Source organism: Notamacropus eugenii, chromosome 2 (genome assembly GCF_028372415.1).
Source record: "Notamacropus eugenii isolate mMacEug1 chromosome 2, mMacEug1.pri_v2, whole genome shotgun sequence".
NCBI classification, from domain to species: Eukaryota; Metazoa; Chordata; class Mammalia; order Diprotodontia; family Macropodidae; genus Notamacropus; species Notamacropus eugenii.
In genome coordinates, this window is record NC_092873.1 from 458,332,853 (window position 1) to 458,349,675 (window position 16,823).

A 16,823-nucleotide genomic window follows, 5' to 3' on the forward strand; every position below is an offset into this window, starting at 1 on the left:
TATAAAATTTTTTCTTTCTTATATACTCTTAGTAAAGACAGTGTCTAAAACTCCTCCTTTCCTGAGGGATAAGGATACTGGGATGGGAAACTCCCTTATTCTGTCCCTTTCTGAGACAGCTGATTAGTTGCAGCATGTCATCTCTGCATCTGTCTGTAGCATGACATATCATGTAATGGAGAAATATGAAAGTGTTCAAAAAGAGCATTGCATATCTTAAGGGAGCTGACATTTGGTTTATAATGCTGGAGATTTGTAAGGTGCACTTTCATAATCCAGAGATACCTATCAGCCTTATTATGACTCCAATGTTATGTGTAACATTATCTTTGTCAAAATGTCTCCTTGTCAGGATGTGAACATCCCTCTTAGTCATTTCTTTCTCAGTTCTTGTCCTCTTCTACACTTTATCTGATATCTTCCTGCTGCCATTGAGCAAGCTTTTTTAGCTCAACTCTGAGGTAATATAATATGATTATTAGCTATAAAATGAGAAAAGGAGGATTAGGTGACCTTTTTAGCTCTCAATCCATGATCCTGTGATCCTAGTTAAAAAACAGAAGATTCAAGATGGCTGAGTAGAAAGACGCACATACACATAGCTCCGAACCCACAACCCACAGAACGGCTAGAGGGGACCAACCCACGGTGAATTCTGCACCCAGAGGCCACGGAATATTGGAGCGAGGGAGATTTCTGTTCCGGAGAGACCTGCAAACCTCTCGCGGGGGGTCCTTCGCGCTGTGGACTGGGCGCCAGGACTGGGAGCTGAGTGCAGCCCTGCAGCAGCCGCGACATCGTGAGGAAAAGATCCGAGCGGGCTACGGGGACGAGATATCCTGCAGCCACGAGGGTCCCTCCACCCACAGAGGGACCTGCAAACCTCTCGCAAAAGGTCCGTCACGCTGCAGATGCGGAGCCCAGCCCAGCCCAGAACTGCAGCGGCCACGGCTCCGAGAGGTACAGATCCGAGCAGGCTTCAGGGACGGGATCTCCAGTGGCGGCACAAGCCCCTCCACCCACAGGTGAGGAGGGTCGGTGAGAGAGTCTCTTTGGCGGGTCGAGAAGGGAGTGGGGTGCCCCCATGGCTGGGGTCCCCCCGGGAGACAGAAGCTGAGAGGCGGCTGCAGACAGGGGCTCCCCAAGCAGGCGGGAGCCTGAATCCATTGTGGAAGGTCTGTACATAAACCCCCTGAGGGAACTGAGCCTGAGAGGCAGCCCTGCTCCGACCTGACCATCTGAACTTAATTCTCGCACTGAATAGCAGCCCTGCCCCCACCAAAAGCCCTAAGGCGGGAAGCAGCATTTGAATTTCAGTCCCCAAACGCTGGCTGGGAGGACCGGGAGGTGAAGTGGGTGTGAGGAGAATATTCAGAGGTCAAGCCACTGGCTGGGGAGAATGCCCAGAAAAGGGAAAAGAAATAAGACTATTGAAGGCTACTTTCTTGGAGAACAGACACTTCCTCCCTCCCTTTCTGACAAGGAAGAACAATGCTTACCATCAGGCAAAGACACAGAAATCAAGGATTCTGTGTCCCAGCCCACCCAATGGGCTCAGGCCACGGAAGAGCTCAAAAAGAATTTTGAAAATCAAGTTAGAGAGGTGGAGGAAAAACTGGGAAGAGAAATGAGAGAGATGAAAGAAAAGCATGAAAAGCAGATCAGCTCCCTGCTAAAGGAGAACCAAAAAAATGTTGAAGAAATTAATACCTTGAAAACTAGCCTAACTCAATTGGCAAAAGAGGTTCAAAAGGCCAATGAGGAGAAGAATGCTTTCAAAAGCAGATTTAGCCAAATGGAAAAGGAGATTCAAAAGCTCACTGAAGAAAATAGTTCTTTCAAAACTAGAATGGCACAGATGGACGCTAAGGACTTTATGAGAAAGACATATCACAGAACATAGCGTGAAGATTCGAAAAATGGAAGATAATGTGAAATATCTTATTGGAAAAACAACTGACCTGGAAAATAGAATCAGGAGAGACAATGTAAAAATTCTGGGACTACCTGAAAACCATGATCAAAAGAAGAGCCTAGACTTCATCTTCCATGAAATTATCAAGGAAAACTGCCCTGAGATTCTAGAACCAGAGGGCAAAATAAATATTCAAGGAATCCGCAGAACACCACATGAAAGAGATCCAAAAAGAGAAACTCCTAGGAGCATTGTGGCCAAATTCCAGAACTCCCAGGTGAAAGAGAAAATATTGCAAGCAGCTAGAAAGAAACAATTCAAGTATTGTGGAAATACAATCAGGATAACACAAGATCTAGCACCCTCTACATTAAGGGATCAAAGGGAATGGAATAGGATATTCCAGAAGTCAAAGGAACTAGGACTAAAACCAAGAATCACCTACCCAGCAAAACTGAATATAATACTTCAGGAGAAAAAATGGTCTTTCAATGAAATAGAGGATTTTCAAATTTTCTTGATGAAAAGACCAGAGCTGAAAAGAAAATTTGACTTTCTAACACAAGAATGAAGAGAACCACGAAAAGGTGAACAGCAAAGAGAAGTCATAATGGACTTACTAAAGTTGATCTGTTTACATTCCTACATGGAAAGACAATATTTGTAACTCTTGAAACATTTCAGTATCTGGGTACTGGGTGGGAGTACACACACACACACATGCACACACGCACACATACATAGAGACAGAGTTCACAGAGTGAATTGAAGAGGATGGGATCATATCTTAAAAAAAAAATGAAATCAAGCAGTGAGAGAGAAATATTGGGAGGAGAAAGGGAGAAGTTGAATGGGGCAAATTATCTCTCATAAAAGAGGCAAGCAAAAGACTTATTAGTAGAGGGATAAAGAGGGGAGGCAAGAGAAAAACATGAGGTCTACTCTCATCACATTCCACTAAAGGAAAGAATAAAATGCACACTCATTTTGATAGGAAAACCTATCTCATAATACAGGAGAGTGGGGGACAGGGGCACAAGCAGGGTTGGGGGGAGGATGGAGGGGAGGGCATGGGGAGGAGAATGCAATCCGAGGTCGACACTCATGGGGAGGGAAAGGATCATAAGAGAATAGAAGTAATGGAGGTCAGGATAGGATGGAGGGAAATATAATTAGTCCTATACAACACAACTAGTATGGAAATCATTTGCAAAACTACACAGATTTGGCCTATATTGAATTGCTTGCCTTCCAAAGGGAAGGGGTGGGGAGGGAGGGAGCTAAAGAAGTTGGAAGTCAAAGTGTTAGGATCGAATGTAATGTTCTTACCACTGGGAAATAAGAAATACAGGGTAAGGGGTCAAGAAAGCTATCTGGCCCTACAGGACAAAAGAGAAGACGGAGACAAGGGCAGGGAGGAAGGATAGAGGAGAGAGCAGATTGGTCACAGGGGCAATTAGAATGCTTGGGTTTGGGGAGGGAGGGGAGAAAAGGGGAGAAAATTTGTAACCCAAAATTTTGTGAAAATAAATGTTAAAAGTTAAATAAAAAAAAAAAACAGAAGACTCTAAAGAACACAGCTGATTCTAAAGGACTCTTACTCTTCTGCACCCAATCAGAGTTCATTTAGTCCTTTCCTCTACTGACAAGAAGCACATTCTATCTTTAATTCCAGCAAAGAACTACAAGCAGGCTTCCCAGTCAATTCCAGTTTGGGACCATAGCTCTGGGACAAAGGGAAAAACAAACAATATTTTGTCCACCATCTACAATTACTCTCAAGTCCAGCGATTAGGAGCAGAAGACCTTACTAAGGTAGCCAGTTCCCAAACTTTTTTGGTCTTGGGACCCCTTTACACTCTAAAAAGTTATTGAGGAACCAAAAGATCTGTTTATATAGGTTACATTTGTTGAAATTTGCCATATTAAAAATTAAAACTGACATATTTTTAAAATTTACTATTCACTTAAAATTAATGATAATAAACCCATTACATGTTAAATAATTTTTATGAAAAATAACTATTTTCCAGAATAAAAGAAGTGAGTGGAGTGGCATTGTTTCATGTATTCTTTCAAATCTCTTTAATTTCTGTCTTGATAGAAGACAGGTGCATTCTCCTATCTGCTTCTACATTCAGTCTTTTGAAATTTGTTTTTTGGTTGAAGTACATGAAGAAAATCCAACAGTACACAGATATGCAGTTGGAAGGAGTAGTATTTTAATGAATTTATAATGTCTTAGGATTATTATGAAAATTAATTTAACCTTCACAGGGACCCTATTTTTCTATGGACCACACTTTGAGAACCACTGCCTATAGTAAGGTATATATTTAAGTGAATCTGCAAGTAGTCTAACTGACACATAAGTTGCTTCTATGCAGTAATTTTAGATTGTATTTTATCTGATATCTTCCTGCTGTCATTAGGAAGGAATATTATGCAAGGGTTAATATATAGGTGGCTACACAAAGAATAGAAAGCTAATAGGACCCTTCTTTTCTCCACACACTCTTATAATCCTTAAATCCTTTGCCTAATATAGTAGCAGAGATCAGCTACAAATCAAAAACAAGGTTGGGCTAGTTTCAGAGGCCCACCTGCCCAGCACTGAACACATGCATGATAGAAGGTTTTTCATAATTTGGAAAAAGAAATTACCTGTATAAATACAAGATAGGGGAGATAAAGTATGACAAGATGACAACTCATATGGAAAAAAAGATCTGGGACGTGCAATCAACCTTAAATTCAATAGAAGCCAAAAGTGTGATGTCAGCCAAAAACACTAGCACCATCTTGAACTCCATTATGATAAGAATAGTTTCTAGGAATAAAGAGTTTCTGGAACTCTGTGTTCATTTCTGGGATCTAACCTAGGAGAGTGTATAGAGGATGACAATGAGAAGGAAGCAAGGAAGGAAGGAAGGAAGGAAGGAAGGAAGGAAGGAAGGAAGGAAGGAAGGAAGGAAGGAAGAAAGAAAGAAAGAAAGAAAGAAAGAAAGAAAGAAAGAAAGAAAGAAAGAAAGAAAGAAAGAAAGAAAGAAAGAAAGAAAGAAAGAAAGAAAGAAAGGAAAATACATTTATTAAACATTTACCATGTGAAAAGCACTGAGTTAAAGTCGGGGACATAAATAGAAAAGCAAAACAGTTTTTGCTCTCAAGGAGCTCATATTCTAATGGGGGAGGATAACACATATGGGATAGTCCAACTGCAGGGTGCATGGAAAGGCCCAGGGGTTCTTAGGGTACAGTGTTAAAGTAGATGATAATGCATCTTTTTAAGTGTTACTTCCTGGAATAAAATCATATTTTTCCCATATTAAATCATTTAATGGTATCAAGTATTTCCCTTTGTTAGGTTTTTAATAACTATGTCTGCTGAGGAATCCAGGGATGAAGAGTATCCTATATTTCCTTTGGAATGATGAATGCCTAAGTTCATGCTATATAAGATAAGTTTACGGATGCTCAGTCCAAAAAGAGCACTCAGGGGGCATTTGATCACTATCTTCAAATACATGAAAGTCTGTCATATGAAAGGTTGTCCTGTTTTACCAGAGATTTTATAATTAGGAGCAGGGAGTGAAAGGTGCAAAGAGGTATATTCAGACCTGACATAAAGGAAAACATCCTAATAATTAATGCAAACTAAATGTAGAACATGCTACCTTGGGAAGTAAATGAGATGCCCCTCACTGGAGGTATTCAAGTGAAGGCTAGATGACCACTTACAGTAATTGAGAAGATTCTTTTTCACTTATGGGATGGACTAAATGATTTCTGCTATCTCTCCCAATTTAATGATTCTCTGATTGTGGTACCTGAACAGTAGAAAAGGCAGACTGAAGAAATTAATTCTAGGTTTCAAGGCCAAGGCTATCAAAGCCAAACAGTGACAAAGGTAGGGTTCATATTAACTATGCCTGGAACCCTTTCTTCCAACTTGGAAGGCAACTTCCAAGGGAAAATATTAGCACTAGTTTCTCACTAATCCTCTGTTTTTATTTCTACCTCCTTTTTCATCCAAACCCTGAGTCTCTTAGTTTTCAATTATTCGTTTCTTTTTAATAATGTGAACAAAAGAAATTTTTTAATACATTTTGGCTTTTTAAGCAATTAAAGTTTTGTTGTCCATAATCACTGTTTCAAAAAAACTTTATGAGCAACTTGTTAATTTATGTTTTGTAATATAATGATAAAATAATATAATTTTATAACTTGATAAAATTATAACTTATGCTTTTATAATATGATACAATAAAATAATATAATCTTAATAAATGCTTGTAAAATGACCAAGTGAGATGTCCTGACGTGAGCAGGAAAGATCCGAAACTTAGAATGAAAATCAGTAAATAAAGATTTGGAAATTATCTTCCTATGTACGATAGTCGAAGCCACTTACATTAAGAGGTTGGTAAGAAGGCAATAAAAGGAGTGACTAAAGGGGTAATAATAGTAATGATAATGATTATTACTGTCATTCATATATTACTCTAATACTTATAAAGTTCTTTACATATGCTATCTAATTTGATTCTCATAATTTGCGAGGTAGAAGATATTATTATCCTAATTTAACAGATGAAAAAACTGAGGCTGAGAAGTTAAGTGACTTACTAAGGTTCACAGTTTCTAATAATTGAGGAGGGATTTGCAAGTGTTCCTGCCTTCAGCCAGGTCCAACACTATTGACTGTTTGGACTGTTGACACAGTTCAAACTGTGGATAAGATAACAATTTGGAAACTAGGGTAGCCCAGAAGCCTAAAAAGATGAAAGTCTCATGGTGGAAGAGAATGATCACTTCTGTCAGAAGCAGCAGAGTGAGAGAGGAATGATGGATGGCCATGGGATTGGTCAATTAGAAGGTCACTGGTGACCTTTGAAAGAAGTTTCAGCAGAATGCTGGAGACTTCTGAGATTGCAAGGGTTGAAGAGATAAGTCTGTAGAGATGAAATGATAATACTGGCTACAAACATTTTTTTAAAAAGTTTAGCAGGAAGGAGGAAGAGGGAAATGGAGCATGAGCTGAATGAAATGGAAAATCTCTACTTACTTATGTATTTGTTGATTTGTTTTTAGAACGAAAGAAGTGAACCTGTTTGTAGATGACGAGGAAGGGACTCAAATTTCCATAGAAATACTGAATATGCATAAAGGGAGTGGGCTGACTGTTAAAGCAGAGAAAGAAGAATGAGACCTCACGAATTAGGGATACTTTATCGTCTGCGAGCAGAGGAAGGAAAGGATGGGTGATGGTGCTGAGGATTTTTGAGGTGCAAGCACTGGATCTGAAGGAGCTCTTGTCTTCTCCAAGTGTTCTAAGTGTGACTCTAGGAGGGGACTTTTTGCCTTTGGAAATAATCATTCTTAACTGGATTTATTAAATGACGTACTAAATCCTGTAATAACTTTATTCAAATATTTCTTACATTTCATTTATCTAAATGGCAGAACGAGGGTGATTTGTTTCTACAATTTTAGACAAAAGGTAAATATAACAAAAGCAGTTCTGAGTTACAACATCTTAAAACCAGTGGAACCAATATCCAAATGTGGGAAGTCTATTTGCATTATCTGTTCTCAAAATAGTTTAGTAGTAACAATGATGTCACTTAAGGGTAGACAGGCTAACTTTTTGGTATATGACTGTACAATGATGTGTTCTAGTTACGTTTTTCCCTCTCTCTTTTTAATTTTTCTTTTCAAAAGGTCACAGGCATCATACCAAAGAGGAAATTTCCATTGCAGTTGCTTCCAGTTCTCTACAAACATTTTTCTTGTCTTGATAGTCACACATTTACCTTATCACTTCCCTAAAAATTATCTCTTTTTTGTTTGTTTGTTCGAGAACACAGGGATCTTTCCATTTTTCCAACCCTAATCTAGGCAGAGACTCTGTAAATTCAGTGATGAATCACTTGAAACTTCAAACTACTGATGGGGATTTTAAAGTTTTAAATATTTATCTTGGCCCATCTCACTGAATTATAAATGTACACAAGCAGTCAAAAGGAGCACTGGAGCCCAGCAATAAGAGGCTATAACCACCTCTCATTGCTACCCTCTCTCCCACAATAAGAATCCAAACCAAACAAAACTGGATGAGATTCTTAGCATAATGGTAGCTAGTGATTCCAGGTTCTGACAGTGGCAATTATAGGGTCCTCTAAGCAGACACAATATTTCAAAAATTTAGGGAAAGCTTTCATTTTCAACTGCATTTTAACTTTTGATAAAGTTTGTAAAACTATGGTTATTGTTTTGACAGAGACCTGAGCTATATTTTTCAAGAAATATTCTAGAAGTCCAGATACATCTATTAAATATGGCTCACTCCCTCTGCCCCTCCAAAAAAATCTTGAAGTAATCTAAATTTATTCCCTTTGCCCTTTTCCAGTATTGATTTTGCACAACAAAATCAAACCTAGAAAGGCAATAGGACCTTTCTATTCGGGGAGAAGTCAATGAAATGAAAATCAGAGGCTCCATTGAAGAAGGAAATGTCACCAAGAAGTAATGTCACCAAAGGCACAGGGTGTGAAACATGGGAGAGGGAGTGGCTTTGTCACTGTAATAGAGGAAGGTTGGGAGGATATTATTACATATGAGTATAATAGTTCCAAGTTCTTCCCTTCATTTCTTTCTTTCTTCTTTTCTTTTTTCCTTCCTTCCTTTTTTCCTATCTTATTTTATTCTTTTCTTTTTTTCTTCTTCTCTTTCTTTTGAAGCATCAGTAATGCAGTCACTTCTTTCTCTCTTTTTTCCCTAACTGCCCTACCAACTGGTTCCTGCATCAGGGAAGGGTCTTAGTCAAAGCCATTGCCTGGAGTGACTGTATAATAGGAATATGATTGCCCTTTTTTCCAATAGTAATAAATCATTATTTCCTAAACTTCAGTACTCTGATAGATCTGTGATTTCATCAATGTGGGGTGGGGGGCATACCTTCTAATGATTCAAATCACAGGCCATTCATGCCTGCCCTTTCTTTATGACTCATGTTCACTTCCCTGAGAAGCAGCATGGTCTAACAGATAGGGCAATAGGTTTGGAAGCAGGAATACCTAGGTTCAGAACCTTCCTTACATACCTTCTCATGTTTAGAATAGTGCCTGGCACACTGTAAGTGCTTAATAAATGCTTATTAATCAATTGATTGCTATGTGACACTGGGAAAATAATTTGATTTCTCTGTGTCCCAGTTTTCCGGTCTGTAAAATTATGAGATTCGGTTTCCAGGGTGTCTTCCAACTCAAAACCTATGTTCCAATTACTTTCCCATCAGTTCATTAAAGGGAGTTTAACCAACATACTGTAGATCACCTTCTCATTCTTAGGCTATCCATCCATTATCATTTACTATTGCCATGTGTACAATTCATCTTCCATCTTCTTTTTCAATCATGCATTTCTTTGATGAATTATTGCAGCTGGTCCCATAACTGACATGTATGTCTGGTTATATGCTACGTCCCTTAAACATTCAGAGAGACAACTGTCACATCTGAAAAAATCTAGTCCAGATATTTAGAGTAACCATGAGTGCAATACCTGATCTATCCACTAGGGAGTGCTATACTTGAACTGCTTTTTCCCTGTGGGTCACTAGTACCCATGACAGCAAACTTTTTAACAAGATGTAATATCCTTCCTTACCACTGGAAAGTGCTCACAGCCTGGAAATCCTAAACCCTCTCAATGGCAACATCCACTATTTATTTTCATGTGCAGCATGAATGTGAAATTTGAAAGTGTGTTTATACCTTGTACAAGCTACCACTTTCCCTTATCTAGCCTAAGAGATAAAATATTAATATTTTTACAAACTAATTACTATAATTATCTTAGGAGCAGCTAGGTAGCACAGGGTATAGAGTGCTAGGCTTGAAGTCAGGTCCATCTTTCTGAGATCAAATCTCACCTCAGGCATTTACTAGCTGTGTGACCTTAGGTAAGTCACTTATCCCTATTTGACTCAGTTCCTCATCTGTAAAATGAACTAGAGAAGGAAATGGCAAACCACTCCAGTGTCTTTGCCAAGAAAATCCCAAATGGAGTCATGAAAAGTCAAACATGACTGAAAGGACTGAACAACAATAGCATAATTATCTTGGCTCTGCCCCCACCCATTAGAAGAATTCACTATACTTTCTCTTCTTTTTGTACCTTTTGATTCAGACAATCAACATGTGGCTCACTACAGTTTTAATATATCAAAAATGAAAGAGAAGGTAAATAAATTATCCTACAACCTCAGAAATAATATCATTGTCTACCACTTTATTTCCTTCTCTTTTCACTCCAAATATTCTGTATAGAGGGAGGCCCTGTGTACACCCAAGGCTTCCAGAGAATGGAGAAAAGGTAGGTCTTTCACAATGTTCCTCAATGAAAAAGAACTGGGGAGAAAGCAAAGATTCTTCTGACTCAACACTCCTTCCTCTAGAAGGTTTCCTAATAGCTTGCCATCCTTAGCAGGATGGCAATAATATGACAATTTCTCTGCAAATGATCCAGATCTGTCCCTAATCTCAACACTGATACAACATGGAATCTCTTCCTCCTGGTATAGTAGTGGTCTTTTCTCAACCTCAGATGTTTTAACTCCAAAGAAAGTTCCAACATTGCTGTCATTGTCCCTTTTAAACTGTCGTCTGTGAAGAAGGATTTAGCAAGACACTAGAGCAATTCCACGTATAGTAAAAAAGATACTAGAATTTCATCCACCTTGCTCCATCTGTTTCATGCTAAGTACATTCTATATTCAAAAGAAAGTGGAGGAAGTGAGGCAGAATAATTTCCAATTTGTCCTATTACGTTTGTATGTATATATACATATATGTATGTATGCAATTCTGCCCTATGATTTATGGTAAATTAGCTACAATGTTGACAATCCACAGCTATAAGTTTATAAAAACTATACTCATTCACTTGGGAGAACAGATAATCTTTCATTTAATCAAACACTGTTTTATATATATTAGGGGGTATCAGAAGAATACAAACATGCTACACTAAAAACAACATCATGCAAAGATGGGGGGAGGGGGGGTCATAGGAAGGTAAGGCAGAAGTAGTAATGCTGTAAGACAAAGTTTTGTTTAGTTTTTCCTCAAAGTATCCCTTCTAGCTCTCTGACTAGATTGTAAGCTTCTTGAGGAAAGAGACTTGTCTTACTTTATTTGTATTTGCAGCTATTTGCTTTAAGCTTTAAACACAGTAGACACTTAGTAAGTGTGTGTGGAATTGAATTCAATACATTCACTTTCTTAAATATGATTCCTTTAAAGAAGAAAGGTATTAAAGACCGAAAAATAATGGCTGCCTCAAAGTACCCTAAGAAAGTAGGCTAATGATATTTTTTTTTAAAAGTTTCCAACCTTCCAAATGTAGAAATACAACAAAACAATAAATCTTATCTTCCTGGCTTCCACTAATAAGAGACAAACAAATTAGCTTGCTTTCTCAAATGGTATTTAGTTACAAGTCAAAACTAATGACCCCCTCAATTATTCCCATTTTTAGTTTCACCTATTCTAAATTTCCTTAGTTCTTGTTTTAAAATTCAATAAATTGCCATTATCTGATCCTATAAAAAATTAGGAGAGCAAGGAATAGTTTATTTGTCAAATTTGTGGAGAATGGAGGATTTATGACCAAACACGATATGGAGAACATCATGAACTGCAAAATGGATATTTTTGACTATATTAAATTGAAAAGTTTTTGCACAAACAAAGCCAATGTAACCAAGATTAGGAGGGAAGCAAAAAACTGGGAAAGAATCTTTACAATTAGTTTCTCTGATAAAGGCCTCATTTCTAAAAATATATAGAGAATTGAGTCAAATTTACAAGAATACAAGCCACTCCCCAATTGATAAATGGTCAAAAGACAAGAATGGGCAGTTTTCAAAGAAATTAAAGCTACCTATAGTAATATGAAAAAATTCTCTAAATCATTACTAGAGAGATGCAAATCAAAACAACTCTGAAGTACCACATCACACCTATCAGATGGGCCAACATGACAAAACAGGAAAACGATACATGTTGGAGTAGATGTGAGAGAGTTGGAACACGAATTCATTGTTGGTGGAGCTGTGAGCTAATACAACCATTCTGGAGAACAATTTGGTACTATGCCCAAAGGGCTATAAAAATGTGCATACTCGTGCTCGCTTCGGCAGCACATATACTAAAATTGGAACAATACAGAGAAGATTAGCATGGCCCCTGCACAAGGATGACACGCAAATTTGTGAAGCGTTCCATATTTTTGGAGAAATGGAATGGGGCAAATTATCTCTCATAAAAGAGGCAAGCAAAAGACTTATTAGTGGAGGGATAAAGAGGGGAGGTGAGAGAAAAACATGAAGTTTACTTTCATCACATTCCACTAAAGGAAGGAATAAAATGCACACTCATTTTGGTATGAAAACCTATCTTACAATACAGGAAAGTGGGGGATAAGGGAATAAGCGGGGGGGGGGGATGGTGGAAGGGAGGGCATGGGGAGGAGGGAGTAATTTGAGGTCAACACTCATGGGGAGGGACAGGATCAAAAGAGACAATAGAAGTAATGGGGGACAGGATAGGATGGAGGGAAATATAGTTAGTCTTATACAACACTATTATGGAAGTCATTTGCAAAACTACACAGATTTGGCCTATATTGAATTGCTTGCCTTCCAAAGGGAAGGGGTGGGGAGGGAGGGAGGAAAAGAAGTTGGAACTCAAAGTTTTAGGAACAACTGTCGAGTACTGTTCTTGCCACTAGGAAATAAGAAATACAGGTAAAGGGGTATAGAAAGTTATTTGGCCCTATAGGACAAAAGAGAAGATGGAGACAAGGGCAGAGAGGGATGATAGAAGAGAGAGCAGATTGATGATAGGGGCAATTAGAATGCTTGGTGTTTTGGGGAGGGGGGAGGGGACAAAAGGGGAGAAAATGTGGAACCCAAAATTTTGTGAAAATGAATGTTAAAAGTTAAATAAATTTTTTAAAAATGTGCATACTCTTTGACCCAGTAATATCACTTCTAGGGCTGTATCCCAAAGAGATCATAAAAAAGGGAAAAAACTCCACATGCACAAAAATATTTATAGCAACTCTTTTTCTGGTGACCAAAAACTGGAAATTGAGGGGATGAGCATCAATTGGGGAATGGCTGAACAAGTTGTGGTATATAAATGTAATGGAATACTATTGCACTATAAGAAATGATGAACAAGAGGACTTCAGAAAAACCTGGAAAGATTTATATGAACTGATGCTGAGTGAAGTGAGCAGAGCCAGGAGAACATTACACACAGCAACAACCACAGTGTTTCTGATAAACTTAGCCCTTCACAGCAATACAAAGACCTAAAACATTTCCAAAGGACTCTTGATGCAAAATGCCATCTATATCCAGAGAAAGAACTATGGGAGTTAGAATACAGAATGAAGCAGACTATTTTCTCTTTTGTTGTGTTTTGGTTTGGTTTGGTTTTTCTCATGGTTTCTCCCATTCATTTTAATTCTTCTATGCAACATGGGGACTAATGTGAAAATGTGTTTAGTAAGAATGTATGTGTGAAACCCATATAACACTACATGGCATCTTGGGGAGAGAGGCGGGAGGGAAGGAGAGAAAATTTAAAACTTATAGAAGTGATTGCTGAAAACTGAAAACAAATAAATTAATTATTAAACAGTTGCCATCATTGGTACCATTAATACCACAGAAGAGAGAATGACCCTATGGACACAGACCTTTTATCTGCCGATCATGACTTTAACTGTCAAATTGAAGGTAGTACTAACTATAAGAAACATGCAAATAAAACCTAGAGTTACAAATCCAAAGACAATTTTTATTCTTGTTTAGTGTGGTAAAAAAATCACTCACACACAAACACCATTTTGGTATCATGTTAAAATATTAATATTTTAATCAAAAATATCCATTGTATTAGAAATAATTAATAGATTAGTAGGCACTAAGTTAATGCCAAAGAATAATACTAGGAAATATATTTAATCATAGTAATCCCTCTCAAGTGCCCTTGTTGAAAACTTCTGAAATTACTTAAAATACTTATCATATTAATGCTTGACCAAAAGCGATAAAACTAGGAGCTATTCTTTTAGGAGTCTACCATGTCTTCTTAGAATAAATGAGTACATTATACATCTCATGCATTCTTACATAAAGTTATCAGAATTTAATTCTTCTGTTCTGGGACACCAATCACCATTAGTTTAAATGCTCTATGCCAAAAGAGAATTATCAAATTATGATGCTATGTCAACAACTTCAAAGGTTAAATTTGTGCCTCCAAAACATATCTCACTAAATAATCCATTCTGGATTCTTAATCCATGAATTTATCAAAAATCTTTAATTTTTGAATTTTGTTTATTATTATGAAATTGGCAAATACCAACAAACAAGCATTTCTCCATTAAAAGAACAGACAAAGAAGAATGCATATAAAACTGTAAATCTGTTTACAACTTGTGCTTTTAAAATATCTGTAAAGTATACATGGTAATCCTAATATGACCTTTCTTGCCTCTCTCCCCTTATGAACTTTTATTCTCTTCTATTTAAATTTTAATGGTGCCCTGCTGTTCTCATTCTTTTCTTTCTTTTTTGGTATCTAAATCACGATCCTGTTTCCTCCTCTCTCAAAAAAAAAAAAAAAAAGCCTTTCCTTTTAACAACAAATACATGTGCATATGTATTCACACATATACATATATACATATATATATATATATACATATAGATAGATATGTATCTATGTATTCAAATAAACATACTGGCCACTGTCTGAGAATGTATGTCTCATTCTGTATCCCTGGTCCATCAACTTTCTGCCAAGAGGTGAGAAGCATGCCTTGATTATTGGTCTTCTTAAATACCTGTTCATTTATCAGACTGTACATCTTTTTTAGGGGTAATCAGCCCTATATGTTTACTATCTGATATACAAAGTATTCCATTCTTTTATTTTATTTGAATTTGCCTCTTTCACACTAACAGGGTTACCAAGGCCAGAGAATTTTTCTTGCCCTCAATTTAACAAGCAACCTGAAAAATTATCCCTGTGTTCAAACATTCCAGTTTTATTCAACAAATTCAAAATCACTGTTTCCATTCCATTTGTGATGTAATAATGATAATAATAATGAACTATAATAATAACTCATTTCTATGCTGTTTTAGCATTTTCTAAGCATTTCTCTCATAATAGTCCTGTAAAGTGGTCAGAGGAAATATTATTATTCTCCTTTTACATTTCATAAAATGAGAGATCACATGACTTGCCAAGGTAATGGAGGTAAAATAGGCATCAGAACTAGGATTTAATATAGATCTTCTGACTTTAAAATCAATGTTCTTTCTCTTATGATTTCTCAGAGGGAATGGGCTTACTTAAAATTTTAATTTATGAAACAATTTTAACAATTGTTTCTTCAACATCATAGCTTTGAGGTAAAATCCTGAGTAATTTTAATGTGTAGTTTATCACTGACTTTCCTAATACTGACTAAATGAACTGATTGCTAAGGTCAGAGTAAGAGATTCAGGCAATGGCTATCTGCTCCCCACCCTACGCCCCAAAATAGACCTTTGCTGCATAGTACTTAAAAAAACTTTATGAGTAATATTTTTACTCATTATGTGATATTCACCTTTGGTGGGAGGTAGAAAGTATGACGCAGTGTGGTAGTCTGGAATATCAATGAATAATGCTTTTATTTAATAATTTTTCCAGCCTCAACTTTAGATTCAAGAAGTTTTATGTCAAGGAAATATAGCAGTTCATTATGTTAAGGTGTAAATGTTAACTTCCAAAAAGAAAAATTTTCAAGACTGTCAAAGTATCTAGAATGAAACGAAAAGAAATATGCTAAAAGGGTGGAAAACTTTTGCTACAATCATATCTGATAAAAAAGCAACATAAAAAATTGTTGAAACGTTGACACAAATTTTGGAGTTTTATCACTTCCCCAGTAGATAAGTGGTCAAAAGATATGAAGAGGCAGTTCTTGAAGGATGACATGCAAATCTCCAATCGAATTATCTAACTGGAAAAATATGAATTAAAGCAGTATCACAGCACCAACATACACCCATCAAACTCACAAAGGACTAAAAATAAATAAATTTCAATGTTGGCAGACTGCGAGAAACAGGCAGGGTTTGATTCCTGGTGGAGCTGTGAATTGCTATAAATTTCTTAGAGAACAGTTTTGAAACATATACAATTAGTTACAAAAACTACATTGTTTGAATCCACTACTAGAACTGTATTCTCATGTATTAATAAGAGTCAGAGAGAGAAGGTTATAAATTACAAAACATTCAAAGAAATTTTATTTGCAATAGCAAAAGAAATACCTGAAAATAATCCATATGCCCAGTGATGGGAGAATAGCAGAAGAAATTATGGTATATGTCTGTCACTGGAATATTATTTCAACTTAAGAAATGATAGGTATAAAGAACACAAAGAAATGGGAAATATATAAAATTATGAATAGCGAACTAAAATGAATCAAAATGCCTATGTACACATAGACTATGATTCTGTAAACAGAAATGGCAGCCAATTCCAAATTCTAAGTATATTGGAGTTTATGGTGTTCATATATAACACCATTTTGGTTTCTTCCCGACAAAGTCACATACAGAAGCCCAGTTTGAAGGAGCATCAGAGACCATCTAGTATTACAGTCTCAACAAGATTCCCCATACACCTCATCTCTCTCTCTCTGTCTCTCTCTCTGTGTCTCTCTGTGTCTCTCTGTGTCTGCGTCTGCGTCTGTCTCTCTCTCTCTCTCTCTCTCTCTCTCTCTCTCTCTCTCTCTCTCTCTCTCTCTCTCTCTCTCTCTCTCT

The 16,823-nt window shown here is 37.0% G+C and overlaps 1 non-coding gene across 1 annotated transcript; it reads left to right on the forward strand.

The window, feature by feature from the left end:
- The first annotated feature begins 12,103 nt into the window (after positions 1–12,103).
- Positions 12,104–12,210, forward strand: LOC140530500 (U6 spliceosomal RNA). Its single transcript, XR_011975938.1, has one exon. It is a non-coding gene; the product is annotated as a U6 spliceosomal RNA (small nuclear RNA).
- The last annotated feature ends 4,613 nt before the right edge of the window (positions 12,211–16,823 follow it).